This window comes from Pipistrellus kuhlii, unplaced genomic scaffold, assembly GCF_014108245.1.
Source record: "Pipistrellus kuhlii isolate mPipKuh1 unplaced genomic scaffold, mPipKuh1.p scaffold_m20_p_4, whole genome shotgun sequence".
Lineage (NCBI taxonomy): Eukaryota > Metazoa > Chordata > Mammalia > Chiroptera > Vespertilionidae > Pipistrellus > Pipistrellus kuhlii.
The window spans coordinates 33,684,174-33,699,304 of NW_023425540.1; the positions used below are offsets into that span (position 1 = coordinate 33,684,174).

The window sequence follows — 15,131 nt, forward strand, 5'->3', positions numbered from 1 at the left end:
ACCCCTTTCCCTCCTCCCAAGCCTTCACCCCACCCTGAGGCCCGGACTACAATGCTTAACAATGAGGAAGAGGATCAAGACGGTTTTCTTCCTGCATGACTATGATACTTCTGAAAGGTTGAGCTGTGGGATTTTTTTTTCTTTTCACTTCTCTCTTGGAAATCACCTCCATGTGCTGATTGCACTGCTGTACAAGACTTCTTCTTTACATTGAGAAAGCATTCCCACTATACTTAGGAGGCAAAGTGGAGCTGCTGTTATTTCAGCTTTCTTAATAGCTTCCAATGCCATTTATCAAGGTTGGTTTTCTTTAAAAAGTTTTTTCCCCAAGTAAACAACTAAATGTAAAATCTTCCCTTATACTTTGATTGAAGGTTCACATCTTTTGGAATATCTAGCTCATATTTTTAGAAAGAAGCAGCTGGTTCTTTTCACATTTAATTCCAATACAACACCTCATTCAATTTTCCACTTTCCCAGATAGGGTACACAAACTATTGGAAAATATTCGATGACACAAATTCAATTGTCTACATTAAGTGTGGGAGAAAGGTAGAGTATACTTATAATATCCTGGACTCTGAGCCAATGACATCGAAGTGGCTGACCTTAAGAAAATATGATTGTGACAGAAAAGGATCTAGCTACTATTGCTATCTACAGGGAGGAACCTTTGAAACTGGGGTTGAACAATCAGGTTTTTGTTCCTGGTTCAGGGTGAGTGTTTCACCCAAAGGGCTTTGCTAAAAATCAATGGTATTAGTAGTAATTGTGACAGCTATCATTAACTGAGGATTCACCATATGCAAGACTTTTACATGGATTCTCTGTGTCCACTGCTATCATCTCTATTTTATAGATAGGGAATTTGAGGAACAATGAGTATAAATGATTTGTCTAAAGTCACATAGTCTGGAAGTACCAGCTCTTAGCCAGGGTTTGGCAATCTTTTACTGTAAAGGGTCAGAGAGTACATATTTTTGGCTTTCTGAGGCATACAGTCCCTGTTGCAACTACTCTACCTTGCTATTGAAATGAAAGCAGTTGTAGTGGCCATGTAAACAATGGGAAGTGTCTGTGTTTCAATAAAACTTTATTTACAAAAACAGGCTATGGACTGGATTTGGCCTTGTGCCTGTAGTTTGCTAACTCTTAGCCATGACACTAAGCTCTCTTTTGAGGCCTATTGCTGGACTCTTTTATTTCGATAACCTTTTTTCAAGATCTTTTACATTTATAATACATACGAGTTATTGTAAACACTCATTGAGCCTGTGAATACAATATCCTACTGAGTAAATAACTGAGGTTTTAAATTAACCATATCCCTCAATGCTAGCAACATTCTGAGTGTTGTGATGGTAAAGGGCTTTGAAAGAGTGGATTATAAACCATTTAAGGATCCTTTGGAGGAAAGCCTACAGGTGCATCTCAGCCTTCAGGAGTCTGTAGGTTGGCAGGGTGGAGGAGGAGTTACATTTTTTGCAGTATCTGTGCCAGGTCCTGTGAAGGATTCATCATGCTCTCCTATTTCTTCTTTGGCACTCCTTCCATGCAAGTTTCAAGGAGGCACTCAAAAACCCACCAACAAAATCAAAGAAGTTAAGAAAATGGAGCATTATCTTTAATCCTTACATCAATCTTGCAAGAAAGGTGCCATTATTCCCTTTACAGATGAGAAAGAGAAGCTCAGAAGGGAAGTTACTTGCCTGAGGTCAAAGAGCACATGAGTGGCTGAGCTGGCATTTCACCCCAGATCTGCCCAACTTCTCAGCTTGTACACCTTCCATTAGGCCACTGCCCCCTTTCTAGTGGACTGCACACCTCACCTTGCTTCATAACTCAATACTAAGTAAGCTTGGAAAGTCAGTTAAATTTGAAATTCTACTTAATTCTACCCTATAAAAAGGAGAATAAGAAACATTAGCGTATCCTACTTGCTTCACATAATTGCTGTAAAAATCAAGGAAGTATGTAAAGGATCCTTGCACTTCTCGGCATGTATGGTGGTGGCATCTATCAGGGAACTGGTCATAGCTGTGGGCATCTTCTTGCCACACTGCTGGCAACTAAAAGGGTTCCCCTGCACCCAGGGGACCCCAGTCACTGAATCATTCAGACTGACCAAGTCTGGGAAGAAATTGACCCCCAGAAATCCCCTGAAATCAGCCCAAAGCTTGGAAACTTGGAAAAGGTTACAAAATAGTCATCCAACTTCTAGTCACATAAGTGACTCTTATAAACACACACATAAGTGTCATCGCCATCCCTCCGCACACCACCTTCCTCCCAAGAGACTCTCTTCCTACTTCTATTCTTCTAGTTTCAAATGGGCTTTTTCTTGCTGGGATGAGTATAAGTCCTTTCTCCCTGACCCAAACCCAGCCCAGTGGTTTCAATATTGTGGTCAGGGAATATGGTATCAGCTTCATTCAAAGCCCACAGCTCCAGCTCACTGGAGCTGTGGGCTTTGAATGAAGGTTACATATGTGACCTTTCAAAAACGCTTGGCTAAAACTGAAAAAGTATAAAAGTTGAATAGCTTGATTATATAAGAGGGAAAAATTCCTGTGTATAAAAAATTAAAAAGGAAATGGCAAATTGCAGAAATGTTTGCAACATGCAGCAAAGAGATAGTATTATTTGATATCTAAGAGCTTCTACAAATCAACCACAAAAGTAACTACTTAAAGTGGAAAATAGACCAAAAGCCATCAGAAGGCAATGCACAAGAACAATTCTAAAGAAAAAAAAATTAAAAATCCTTTTGGATAGTTTCAAGTAACTCCCGACACCCAATTCTTGTGTCACTACCAGTAATGGAAATGTTTTGACAAAACATGTAGAATTATATCTGGTATATTGAAGATGTGCATATGTGTGTGGGTGTGTGTAATCTCTCTCTATAAACCTGCACCTGTCTGAGCCATTTCAGATGACTGGAGAGAATGATAATGGAGGAAAGGATAGGACTGGATTTCATATTTAAAGTGTATGAAAACAGCATATACAAATAGAACCAAGATTTCAACTCTGAGAATTTGGACAAAGGGAGAAAGAAATATTTTCAGTTAACCCTCTAACAGCACAGGCTTGAACTACAGTGGTCCACTTAGAGGTGGACTTTTTTCAACAAATATAGTAAATGTATTTTCTTTTTCTTAAGATTTTCTCCATAACATTTTCTCTCTTTTAATTTCCTTTTATTGTAAGAATACAGTATTAATACATATAACATACAAAATATGTATTTATTGTTTATGTCATCAATAAAGCATTCAGTCAATAGTAGGTTCTTAGTAGTCAAGTTTTTGAGGGAGTCAAAGGTTATATGAGGGTTTCAACTGAACAGAGCCAGGGTCCTGGCACCCTTAACCCCAACATTGTTCAAAAGTCAGCTGTGTATATATTTAGGAGAAAAGATGGAAGCAGCCTCACAAACTCTTCTTTTGCAACAATGTCCGGAGTGAAGTACACAAGATCTGAGGCTCATTTAAGGCAAATCACTCTGCGGAAAATCCATTCGTGAAACTAAATCATCCTAAGCAAATGACATTTCAAGAATAGAGACCAAAACCAAAGTGGGAGGGACATTTTCCAAATCAATGTAAAAGTGTGCAGAAATAGCAGGATCTAAATTGAATTAGTGTTGTGTGACAAATTGATGAGGTGATAAGGAAAAGCCAATTAAGATATCCATGAGCCTGTTCTGAGAGTCTGAATGCTATGATACTATATCTAGAAGATTCTGAGTAAAGAATATTTCCTTGGAAGGGTTAGCAAAAGTGTTTTTTCAATAGCCTATTTTCTATTCTTTCCTTCTCCTCCTCCTCCTCCTCCTCCTCCTCCTCCTCTTCCTTCTCCTTTCTCTCTCTCGCTCTCTCCCCACTTCTCTCTTTCACCCACCCTCCCATGTTACCAGCAATAGGCTGATTGTGTTATATTATTAACCTTCTCTGAGTTTCTTATAAAAGGATGCATTTAATAATATTATTTAATGGGATATTTGGGAAATGGCCTCTTCAAGTTTTCATGTTAATTTGTGCTGAGTGAAGAAGTAGTGAGGCTAATTTAAGAAGGCACTCATTCATATGAGTGAAAAATGGAATGAATAAATAACAAAACCCCTTTCTACTAAGGGTATCACCTAGTAAGAGGTAACTCAGATCCATTTGGTAGTAACAACTATAGACAATTCAATCTAAAGTTTAGGGAATTGCTTATAATTCCTAAAAGTTTTAGGTTTTCAGAATGAAAAGTTATTATCTATGGTCTAATGGGAAATTCAATGTGAGTGGAGAATGTTCCTGCCCAAGAACTTCTTAGGGAGAATCAAGCAAGTCACACTTTAAGAATGTTGCTGGGTATATCTTGTTCTAGAAGGATCAATTCCTGGACCAATTCAAGTGAACTTCATGTGAAGAAAGACTGTATGGGATAACTAAGAAAGGAATGAACACTGTATGTAGACACCCTTAAACTGACAGGTAACTCAGCTCTTTGGGTGCTATCTAGGCTGCTGGCAAATGACAGATGCAATATAAAGCCTACATGGTGTCATGGTGAGTGGAAGAACAAGAAGAAAATCATGAAAGCAGTTGAGAAAAGCTGACTGTTATTGATCAAGAAGTAATTAAAAAGACAAATTTAGTAGGCACCAGGATTAGATTAAGGGGACCTACTCTACACAATTTATCTTTAATGACCTTTAGATTATAGAAACACATTACCCTTGAAAAAATTAATACTAAAATGTTTTAAAAAGAAAATAAAAATAATCAATAAAACACCCAAGAGCAACTGTTAATATTTTGCTTTGTTTCTTTCAAGTCTTTTACATTCATGAATATGTTTTCTTTCATAATATTACTAGAGGCCCATTGCAGAAAGATTCCTGCAAGAATAGGGCTTCCTTGGGCCTGAGCGAAGCAGAGAAGGGAGTGAAGCCCACCTTCTCCTGTCTCCACTGCCTTGCTCCCTCCCTTCTCCGCTGCCTCACTCTCTTCTGCAGCTCTTGGTTTCCTTCTATGCCCTCTTTAGTCTTTGCTCCATGTCTGGGTATGCAAACTAACCACCATCTTTGTTGGGTTAATTTGCATACTTGCTCCTGATTGGCTGGTGGGCATAGCAGAGGGATGGTCAATTTGCATGTTTCTCTTCTATTAGTGTAGATTTACTATACATCTCTATGCAATATACAAATAATACTACAGTAAAAACTTTACACATAAAACTTGGTTGAGTATTTCTTTAGGTTAGATTCTCTAGAAATAGAATTACTAAATCAAAGGATATAAAATTTCAGGTCTTAATACATATGGCTAAATTTATTTTCAGAAAGGTCATCTTTACTTAGACATAAACTGCTCATTTCTTTAAGTATATTTTGACTGACTTTTTCCACCTGAAATTAAATAAGCTCCTAGAATTGAGCCAACATTTTTGTAATAGGGATAAAAAACAATCCCAGATTTATTAAAAGGATTGTTTTATGATATTTGTGGTTACTTATACTGAGATAATTTTCAACGTTTTCAAAAATTTTCATACCATTATTACATTTAGTCCCCACATAAACCTCATGAGATGAAGAGAATTAATTGTAGAATTTTGGAACATGGGAGAGGATTTCAGACATCACCTTGTTCAGATTTTATTAATGTTTCAATCAGAGGATATGAGAGTTTTAAAAGTTCTAGAGCCTAAGTGTCTGGAATCTTACTGCATATATTATCTTCCCACTAATGACTTTGACTCTATACTGGCCCCAGTATGTGTCATTCCCTATTTCCTCCTCCCCTTGCACTGTTTTATTATCTTATTGGAAAGTACACCATTCAATCTTTCCCTTTCATCAGGATTTGCAATAACTAGAAATCTGAACCCAGACTCATAAGCAGAGACAGAGCAATCTTGAAACAAGCACTTTATCTGTGATATGTATGATGACTCAGAAAGGAAACCCAAGAGCATGTGGACAACAATGAGCCAATGAAGTTGAGAGTCAAGCTCAAACTTGGAGTGAACTTGATAAACTGAAGTGGTCAAAGGAAACTTAGTAAGAACAAGTCTAGAGCTCCACGCTCAACATATTTTACTACCAGACTATTTTGATCATGAGGATGGTGGAAGGCTATAGCATGCTGAGACACAGGGGAGATTGTTTTTGCTAGATAATTCTCACCTGTTCATGTGACTTAGGTAGCATAGATGAGTTCTATCAATAGACAGAAAGAGTCCTCAAGGAAAATTGTCAAGGCTTTTGAATATTCTTTGCAGATAATCTGGTTAATGCACTATGGAATTACAATATGTTGACTAGAAACTAATATAGCATTCTGTTGATTTTTTAACATCAACCAACAATCTATCATATTGCCTCATTATCCCCCTCCCAAGGGTCAAATTTATTTTATTTAGAAACATCTTAGCATTTCCATTTATTTTTTGTGTGTATAATTTTAAATTCAGAGAAACCATTTCTTAAAATGCCTGACATTAAAGAAAACCTGGCACTGTATTGCCACTACTGAAGCCAACTAACATGTATGGAAAGAAGAAGGGTTTAACATGTTGAGTGCACCAAATTTTCCTTCAAATTAACATTTGTGCCATATGTTGGTACCCTAAACCCAGTACTCCTTAGGCTGATGAAAATGCAAAAGGAAGGATTCTCAGACTGAGTCCTGTTCTCTCTCTTTGTAGACACTATTTTATCTGGATATTAACAATTATCTTCCTTTGGGAGTGAGAATGAATACCTACTCTCTAATTCTTGGTGAGAGGTCAAACATTCTGATTGAGAGGTTCTATTTAAAGTATACTTATCTTTCAATATAAAAAGGGCCTATATTTCCAGTGCTTTGTACATGGCTACTTTGATGGTTTAGAGGTGTGCTGTCCAATTTAGTACTCACTAGCTACATGTAGCTTTGAGCACATCAGATATGGCTGATCTGAATTGAGACATGCTGTGCATTTAAAAGGCACACTGGGTTTTAAAAAGTTACTTAAAAAATAAAATACCTCTTTAACAATTATTGTATTCAATATTAAATTACATGTTTAAACAATCTTTTTATTTATTGGGTTAAGTAAAATGGATTATTCAAATTAAGCTCACCAGTTTCTTTTTACTTTTTTACTTTTGTAATATAACTAGTGGAAAACATAAAATTACACTTAAGGTTTGCACGATATTATGTATCTATTGAACAACCCTGGTGTAAAGATTGTTTTTTATGAAGGATTCCATCAATTTATTATACAACCAGGCCATGGAGCTGGAGAGGACTTGGGGTGGTCATCTATCCCACCTCCTGTTTTCAGTAAGGCTGGACTCCAACTAAATAATCCTACAGTAAATCTTATTTTAAAGATTTGTCAAAAAATAAATTGTCTAACTTCTGTGGCTTGATTGAATATAAGTAATATAAACAAAACACAAGCAATTATTCTTGAGCTCATCAACACTCATGCCAATCCCAAACCAACTTATACTTGTTAAGTACATCTTAGATCTCTACATTCATCCTCACCAACTCTACGCTCCAAGCAACCATGATCTCACCTGAGCTGCTGCATTTGTCTCATCAGCGGTCTTCCACATCCCACTCTTACTGCACTGCTGCAATCTTTTCTCTTCAAAGCAGCGTAGTGAGCTTCTCAACCAGCACGTGTGACCATGTCATCCCCCTGCCTGGAGGCCTCCAATATTTTCTCAGGGATGTCAGGGTGAAGTTCAAAATTTAAACATGGCCCACAAGCCCGACACGGTCTGACTGTCCATCCATTTCTCCAGCTGCATCTTGCCCATGTCCTCCAAGCTTTCTGCATTTTACTCATATGGCCTTCTTTCAGTTCCTCATCCATACTATGCTCCCCCTCCCTCAGAACCTCCAGACATGCCATTCCCATTGCCTAAAACACTACTCCTCTCTCTCTGCCTTTTTTCCCTGGTTGACACCTATTTATTCAGATCCCTGAACTCAAGTGTCCCTTCCTCAGCACCTCCTGACCAGGGCAGATATACCAATTTTGACACTCAGTGTGTACCAGAGTGCTCATTTTACATTTACTTGTGTGGTTAATTACTTAATGTCTGGCTCCCTTTGTAGACTGTTAGTTCACATCCACTATTGTCTCCCAGCACAGTGCCTGGCACTCAGTTAACAGAAGGGGCAAGGGATAAAGAACCAACAAGAATCCTGGCTCTTCTTCCTTTACTACTCTTGAATGGAGAGGGAACACACCTCATCACCATTCCTTCACAGCTCACTTACATACTTAATGGGGCACCTGAGTGACTGCACCAGTATATCCATTAGCAATGGGTTCTGTTTCCATTGTCTATCTAGAATCCAACCATTTCTTACCACCTCATTGCCCCTACCTTGGTCCAAGCTATAACAACCTTCTTCCAGGAATTTTGGCTTTTCTCTGAAATAGGAAGAATATCACTTCCTAATAGCCTCCTACTTCTTTTCCTTACTTCCACCCTTGGCTTCTCTTAGCCTATTCAACAGAATAGTCAAACTGACTTCATTAAAATGTAAGTTGTATCTTGTCACTCCCCTGCCTAAAACCCTCCAACAATTTTCTATTTTAGAGTAAAACCAATGCCCACCCACTCACTAGCCTACAGGCTTTCCGTGAGATAGTTACCTCTCTAACCTCAAACCCGACCACAAGCTCCCTTGCTTACTCTACTCCAATCCCTCTGGCCTTTCGTGGTTTCATATACACACCAGGCATTGGGCTCCTCAGGTCCTTTACACCCACTGTTCTTTCTGTTTGCATAACTCTTCCCCAAGATACTTACATGGCTCTCTTCTTTGCTTCCTTCAAGTTTTTGCTCAATATCACCTTTTCAGTGGGGCCACCCTAACCCTGCTTCCTCCCACCCAGCACTCCCTAATCTCTCTCCTTCCTACATTGCCTTTTGTTCCCTGATATATTCCCAGTGCCTACCACAGCATCTACTAGGAAGTGGTTGCTCGATAAATGTAGAAATATTGAGGCTCAGCTAATGCACCTGAAAAATAGGTGTGTTTGAACCCAGCATCAAGGTGAACATGCAGAGTTGGCCTGTGTCCAGAGGGGTCAGACGTGGCTCCACCTTGGAGAAGTTCAGGAGACTTGGAGGCTCCTTACGCCCTGACCAACTGCCTAACCTCTCAGTTCATTTCTGCAACTGTCTGTGAGGCCCCAGGAAGCAGTTTGGATCCAAGGAGCATCTAAATGCTCCTTCCAACATCCTCCCTCTTCCATCCCCACCACACACAATATTCTACCCAACCTTCTCCCTTTCCAAGGACACAACCAGGCTATTTCAAAAACTGATATTCGGATCCAAAACATTAGCCAACACACTGTGCTTCTGAATGGGCACAGGAAAAGACAGAAGACCTCTGAGCAATTTCCTGGCCCTGTATTTTTCCATTCCAGTAAAAGAGGTCTTCTTTAGCTCAGGAATCTCTCTCGGAACCAAGCCAGTGCCTTAATGGTGCATGCCATTTTTTTTTTCTTTACTGCCTAGGCTTGTTTCTTTGTTCTTTTATTTTCTATTTTAAGTGATCAACACCTGGGTCTCTTCTGTCAAAAACATTTTGACAGCCAGCTCTACCAGGTGTTGACTGCTAGTTCAGGTGCATATAAGGCTAATGGAAAGTTCCCATCCTAAACAGGCATTTTATTTAATGATACATAATGCTTAAATTGCACTCTCTACCTTCAAAGAGTTTTGCAGATTTTACACTCCATTAGGCAGAGCAGGACTTGAGTTCACGTCTGATGGCTAGGAAATAAGCAAGGCTAAACAATTTGCCTAAGGCTATAGCTAGCTGTGCTTCGGACAAAGTACTTTGTGTATTTTAATGGATAGAAAAATATAACTGATTTTTTTAAAAGTACTTCTTTAACAACTGTTTTCATCAGCAAATTAGTTCTGAGTTCTTCCTCCAAGTCTCTTTAAGCCATGTTGTGATTTACACCCTTGGCTGTACTGGCTCCCGGCTCTCTCCGGATACCGTTTCCCATTCCTCTTCGCCCTCTTCCCTTCCCCCTTCTTCTCTCCCTCTTCCTTGCCTTTATCCTCTCCAAGTTTTGGGATACTCCACCTGCTGAGGGGAACCCGCTATAGCCCCAACTTGACAGGAACCTTTATTCCTATCCCTCTAGGACCTACTTTCAGGTGCTAAGCATATTATTAACGGATGAGATCAAGTTGCTAAGGATGGTGAAAACCAGAGAATAAGTTGGTGTATCTTCCTGGCCTATCAATTTTTCATGGTGGTGAGTAATAGAAAATATTTCAAATGAAAGCAAATATAGATATGTTCTGAAGCAGAACGCAAGAAATCAGGACAGGTCCAGGCGTCTTCAAACTACGGCCCACGGGCCACATGCGGCCCGCAGAGGAGTCTGATCCGGCCCGCCAGGTTTTTTGGGCAGTGAGCGCAGCCGAGGTGTTACAGTAGGAATTAGTAGTTCATATAGTCCGGCCCTCCAGCTCTCTGAGGGACCGTGATCTGGCCCCCACTTTAAAAAGTTTGAGGACCCCTGGTTAAAGTCTGAAATTGCACCTGTGGCAGACCACTCAGGATTTTCCCCCCCGCCCCCCAATATTTTTCTCTCCCATTAGGGGAACTTACTAGTAGATTTTAAAAGTCTAAGAAGAACTGACATAACAGTCTTTCCTCTGAGCTCCAGGGAGATGAGATATTGGGACTGATTTTTCTAGGGCTTATGGAATCAGTCTCATTTTTTATTGTTCCTGTGAGCAAGAATTTTTCCCCCCCTGGAAACTCTTAGCAATGGAGGGAATCTGGGCCTTCCCCTGGTCCTTGAACATCCACCAATGAGTAATCTGACCAAACTAAGAGCACAGTGGTCTTTATCTCATTACTCAGCAAATAAAAACAATAAGCAAGGAAACCTATTGCACTTGAGACTATGATTAAAAAGAAAAATCTGGCATCTGTTCAAAGATAAAACTTCTATTACATAATGATTTCACACTGAATGTGTTGATCTTTAAAGAAAATGGAATGGGTAAAATAAAACAAAGGCTGAGCCACAATAAGTCTGATTTGACTTTACCTGTCCACACCCAGGTACACGTGCACATGTATCTCCTTAAGCCCCCAAGGACACTTTAGCTTAGCATCGCATTTGGAGAGAAGGTACAGCATCATGTGTGTAACATGCACATAGGAAAGCAGAGAACTCAGGAGACAAAGTCAGAAAACCTGACTTTGAATCCCAGCTCCACCACCTACTAACTTTCTTAAGCATCCATTTTCTCAGCCATAATAACACCTTTTTCATTAAATGCTTCTAGCTGTTGTGGGCACATGGTTGGGTTGCATTTTTCTTTTCCCTTTATATGTACAATAGACATGGTCATGAGACTTTTGTTGGCCAATAAAATGTGAGCACAAGTGACATGTGTCATTTCATTGTGGAATCTTTGAAAAGCAATCCATGATTCCACATAATTTTCTTTCCCTCTGCCATGGCAGCATTTCCCTCAAGCATTTTCAACAATAGCTGTTCTATCAGCCAGGAGCCAAAAGTTAAGATGACCCAAGTCAAAGCTACCGCTGAGCCGTGTAATGGACATGTGATGAAATGGGAAATATATCCTTGATTTATTTCTTCTTTTTTTGGAGGCTGTTTGTTATTAAAGCATAACACAGTCTATCCTGACAAATACGCTATTTCATGGATCTGGAGAAAGCTTAAAATGGAATAACTAATAGGTGATATGCATAGCACACAGTAAGTGCTACCCATATTTTCCGGCGTATAAGACGACCCCCTAATTTTACAGTTAAAACATAGGTTTAGGCCTATATTCGCTGTATAAGACTACTCCCCACTTCAAAGAAAAGACTTACTTTGCCGTCAAGATCTGCAGGTAATTTTTGTGCAATTTTGGTCTTTTGCCCCCGATTTTTGGTTGACTTTTTTTCGTTTCAAAAAGTCGTCTTATACGCCGGAAAATACGGCGTAAATAAATGTTAGTTCTTTCCTCTCTCACCAATGTCTCTGCGTTGTAATCCTTCCCATCACTTTCTTATCAGCTTTGAGCTGTGCTGCTCTTCAGAGAGTTTTTTCAATGAAAGAAAAATGAAAATAAACTTTAATTCAAGAGTTCTTAAAGTAGTTCCTAAATACCCCGGTGAAAAGCTGAGAGAGCCCCTGCGTGGAGCCAAGAGGAAATTCCCAGGATGGGAAGAGAATCTGGTTCTCTAGAATTTACAGAAAAGAAAGGAGCTAACGGCCTTATGAAAGAAATCTGCCAGAAAGTAAAACCAATGGACTTTGAAAATTTCCAACCACAGAGAACACTCCATCCCCAGCACCGTGCTGCTATTGTGGAGCTGGGATCAGGCCGCGGGGAACTGTGGAGGACCCAGTTCTAACTCTCCCTTAGCAGCTTATCTGTCCTGGAGGGAGGTGGAGTCTTTGTCCTACTTAGTACCAGCCTTCGTTTCAGTGAGAATGATGAAGATGGTCAAACCTCAAGCTTTTAGCCGTTTCCTCACTGGCTCCTTAAGAGGCCTGTCCCTTCCTCCACCTGATCCAGGCTGTGGCTTTATGAAAGGAGAAGCCAACTGGGCCACTGCTGCTGCTTTGAGTAAATGCTTAGAGTTAATCACTTAGCAACTTACTCAATTAGGCCACCAGCCTAATACCTTTTTCGGGTGTTTTAGTTTACTCAGGAGGGGGAAAGTTCCTGCCTAAAATTACTCTGAAAAGCCATGTCTTTGAGCTTTACTCAAAGGGTAAATCCCAATTAAGCCATTCAGAAGGCATTCATTACAGCTGTGGGTCTCCAAATGGTTGAAAATGTTGAGAAGAGGGGAAGGAAAGAGGAATGGAATACAGATGAGACAGAGCTGTACAACCTTTGAAGTTGCTTCAACTGTGACAAGTTTCTTTAATCTCTAAGCACCAATTTCCTCACATGAAAAATAGCGATAAAAAATAATAACCCATCTCACAGGGTTATTATAAGATTTCATAAAATAAAAATTAGAAGCCTCTGGTATAAAAAAAAAAGGCACTTAATAAATAGTAAGAATACTAATATTGGGCTTCCTAACAACCCTGGTAAGAAAATATTTTCATGGTTGTAAAAAAGAAAGAGGAAGACCTAAGACAAGACTAGGGATGGGCAGATAGGAAAATAAGAAGGCAAATCAATAATTCTCAGACCAAAGTCCTTACTTTTTACTCCAGGCCTCTTCATCTGGATCTTTTAAGGGAGAACCCCAGCAGCTCTGTAACCCTGCAAATGAGCCTTGGAGAGCCTGGCTCTACTGTGCACTGGCCGAACCATTGGGATGGGAGAGAGGCCATTCTGAGTCAAACATTTGGAGAGGACCAAACTAGAGAGTTTATAGAGGTGAGGAGACATGAACCCATATCTTACTGAGATGCTGACGGAACCTGGCATGTCATGAAGGAGGTGTGTTGGAGGCCTGGGGCCTTGATAGCGTATTCTTAAATACTTCAAAGAGCTGAGGCTTAAATGGACTGGGTTTGTTTCCTGTGATGCCGGTAGGAAGAAACAGGGCCTATGGGTGGAGGTGACAAGGGAAGCATTCATCTCCACTCGCCATAACCGTTAATTTACTGGAAACTTCTGGAAGGCTTACCCTGGATCTTATTCCCCTTCATGTCTATAGCATCAGCACAGAGCCTCATCACATGGAACAGCTGAGGAGCAGTAGCTGCCAGGTGTTCTACTGGCTGGTCTTGGGGAAAAAAAGCCGATTCTGAGAAGCTGATATCTCTTTATTGACCCACCTGTCTGAGACCTTGTTAAAATAACCATGTCAGCCAGCAGTGACACTCAGGGCAACCTATCTTTTAAAGTCTAGCGACATGCCCTTATCTTCTACCTTCAATACAACATTTTGCAAACACTGAAGAAGAAAAAAAAAAGTTTCTTTCCGGCTCAAATGTTATGTAATAAAGCTCAAGAACTATCAGTGGGATGATCTGGAAGTGAAATTTTAAGCTACATAAACATTGAGCCTGCTATAAAAGGTCATCCTAACTTTCTTTGACCTTCTTATAACTGTGGTCCTCAGCATTTTGATTTGTGGCAAGAAAGCATTGCTTCTCTGCACCTATCGAATGGTCTACTGGCCTTGTTTCCTCTTGAGGAATAAAGCCTGTACTTGACACCAGTGCCAAGCCCAGACACTTTCTGCTTGATCCCTTAAGTACATGTCTTGATGAACCTGACACATAAATGATAGACTTGGAAAGTTTGCTGGACCAGAAGAAACATTATCACCTCTCTAGCTTGAACTCACTGAAGCCAATATTCCCAAGTGTAGCATTTGCCTAAATGCAGGTGCCCCAACTGCCTGTGACCAAGGGAATGTATTGTAGATGGGAATTACATATCTAGAATTGCCCTTTATTCCTAGTTTACATTTATTCACTAATCGACTCCAAGAATGTCTAGCAAGTTCCAATTATGGGTCAAAAACAGTGGTAAATGGTGCCTAACACAACAACAACACCAGCAACATTTGCTGCATGTTTCCACTGCAACAAGAATGTGTCAAAAATGTCAACTCATGTGACTGTCAAAGCATCCTATTCTTTTTCCTCATTTTGATATTGAGGAAACTTGGACACATGTAGATTAAAAAAGTTGCTCAATAAAGGAACGAATCAGTTGTGTGTTTTTTTAAAATAGATAGTTGTTAGAGGGAAGAAATTAAATAATAATGATATATACTTCCAGAAGCTTTCTAGACTTTTATCAAACATACAAACTTACTCTAGGAAGCAGCTTAAGAACGGGAAAGCTCATTGCCATCAGAAGACCAAGGTTATTCAAAGTACCTCCCTACAATGCATTAGTGAACCCCAGCTTTGGCCTACTGCAGTGGTTCCCAGGCCTCTCAGTGTGAGGACTTTCTTTGTAAAATTTAAAAATAAACTCATTTTGCAAATCCCCAGTAAGTTAGAAAAAGTTCAAAATAACCAAAAGCTATCTTGAATTCAGTATCATCTTTATAAATGGTTAATAACCCAGCCCCTGACAAATATTGCTCCAATGTAGTTAGGGAGAACAGACACACATGAAAGAATTATGTGTG

The 15,131-nt window shown here is 39.7% G+C and overlaps 1 protein-coding gene across 4 annotated transcripts in view; it reads right to left on the minus strand.

Moving 5' to 3' along the window:
- Nucleotides 1-15,131, minus strand: part of ZNF366 (zinc finger protein 366) — a 61,414-nt gene that overhangs the window by 33,804 nt on the left and 12,479 nt on the right. Inside the window, exon 1 of one of the 4 annotated variants that reach the window (XM_036410533.2) lies at nucleotides 7,571-7,937. The exons of the other annotated variants lie outside the window; for them this stretch is intronic. The gene's annotated coding sequence lies outside the window, so the exon portion shown is untranslated. Of the gene's footprint in view, nucleotides 1-7,570; nucleotides 7,938-15,131 lie in introns of those variants that run through there. 4 annotated transcript variants of the gene reach the window in all.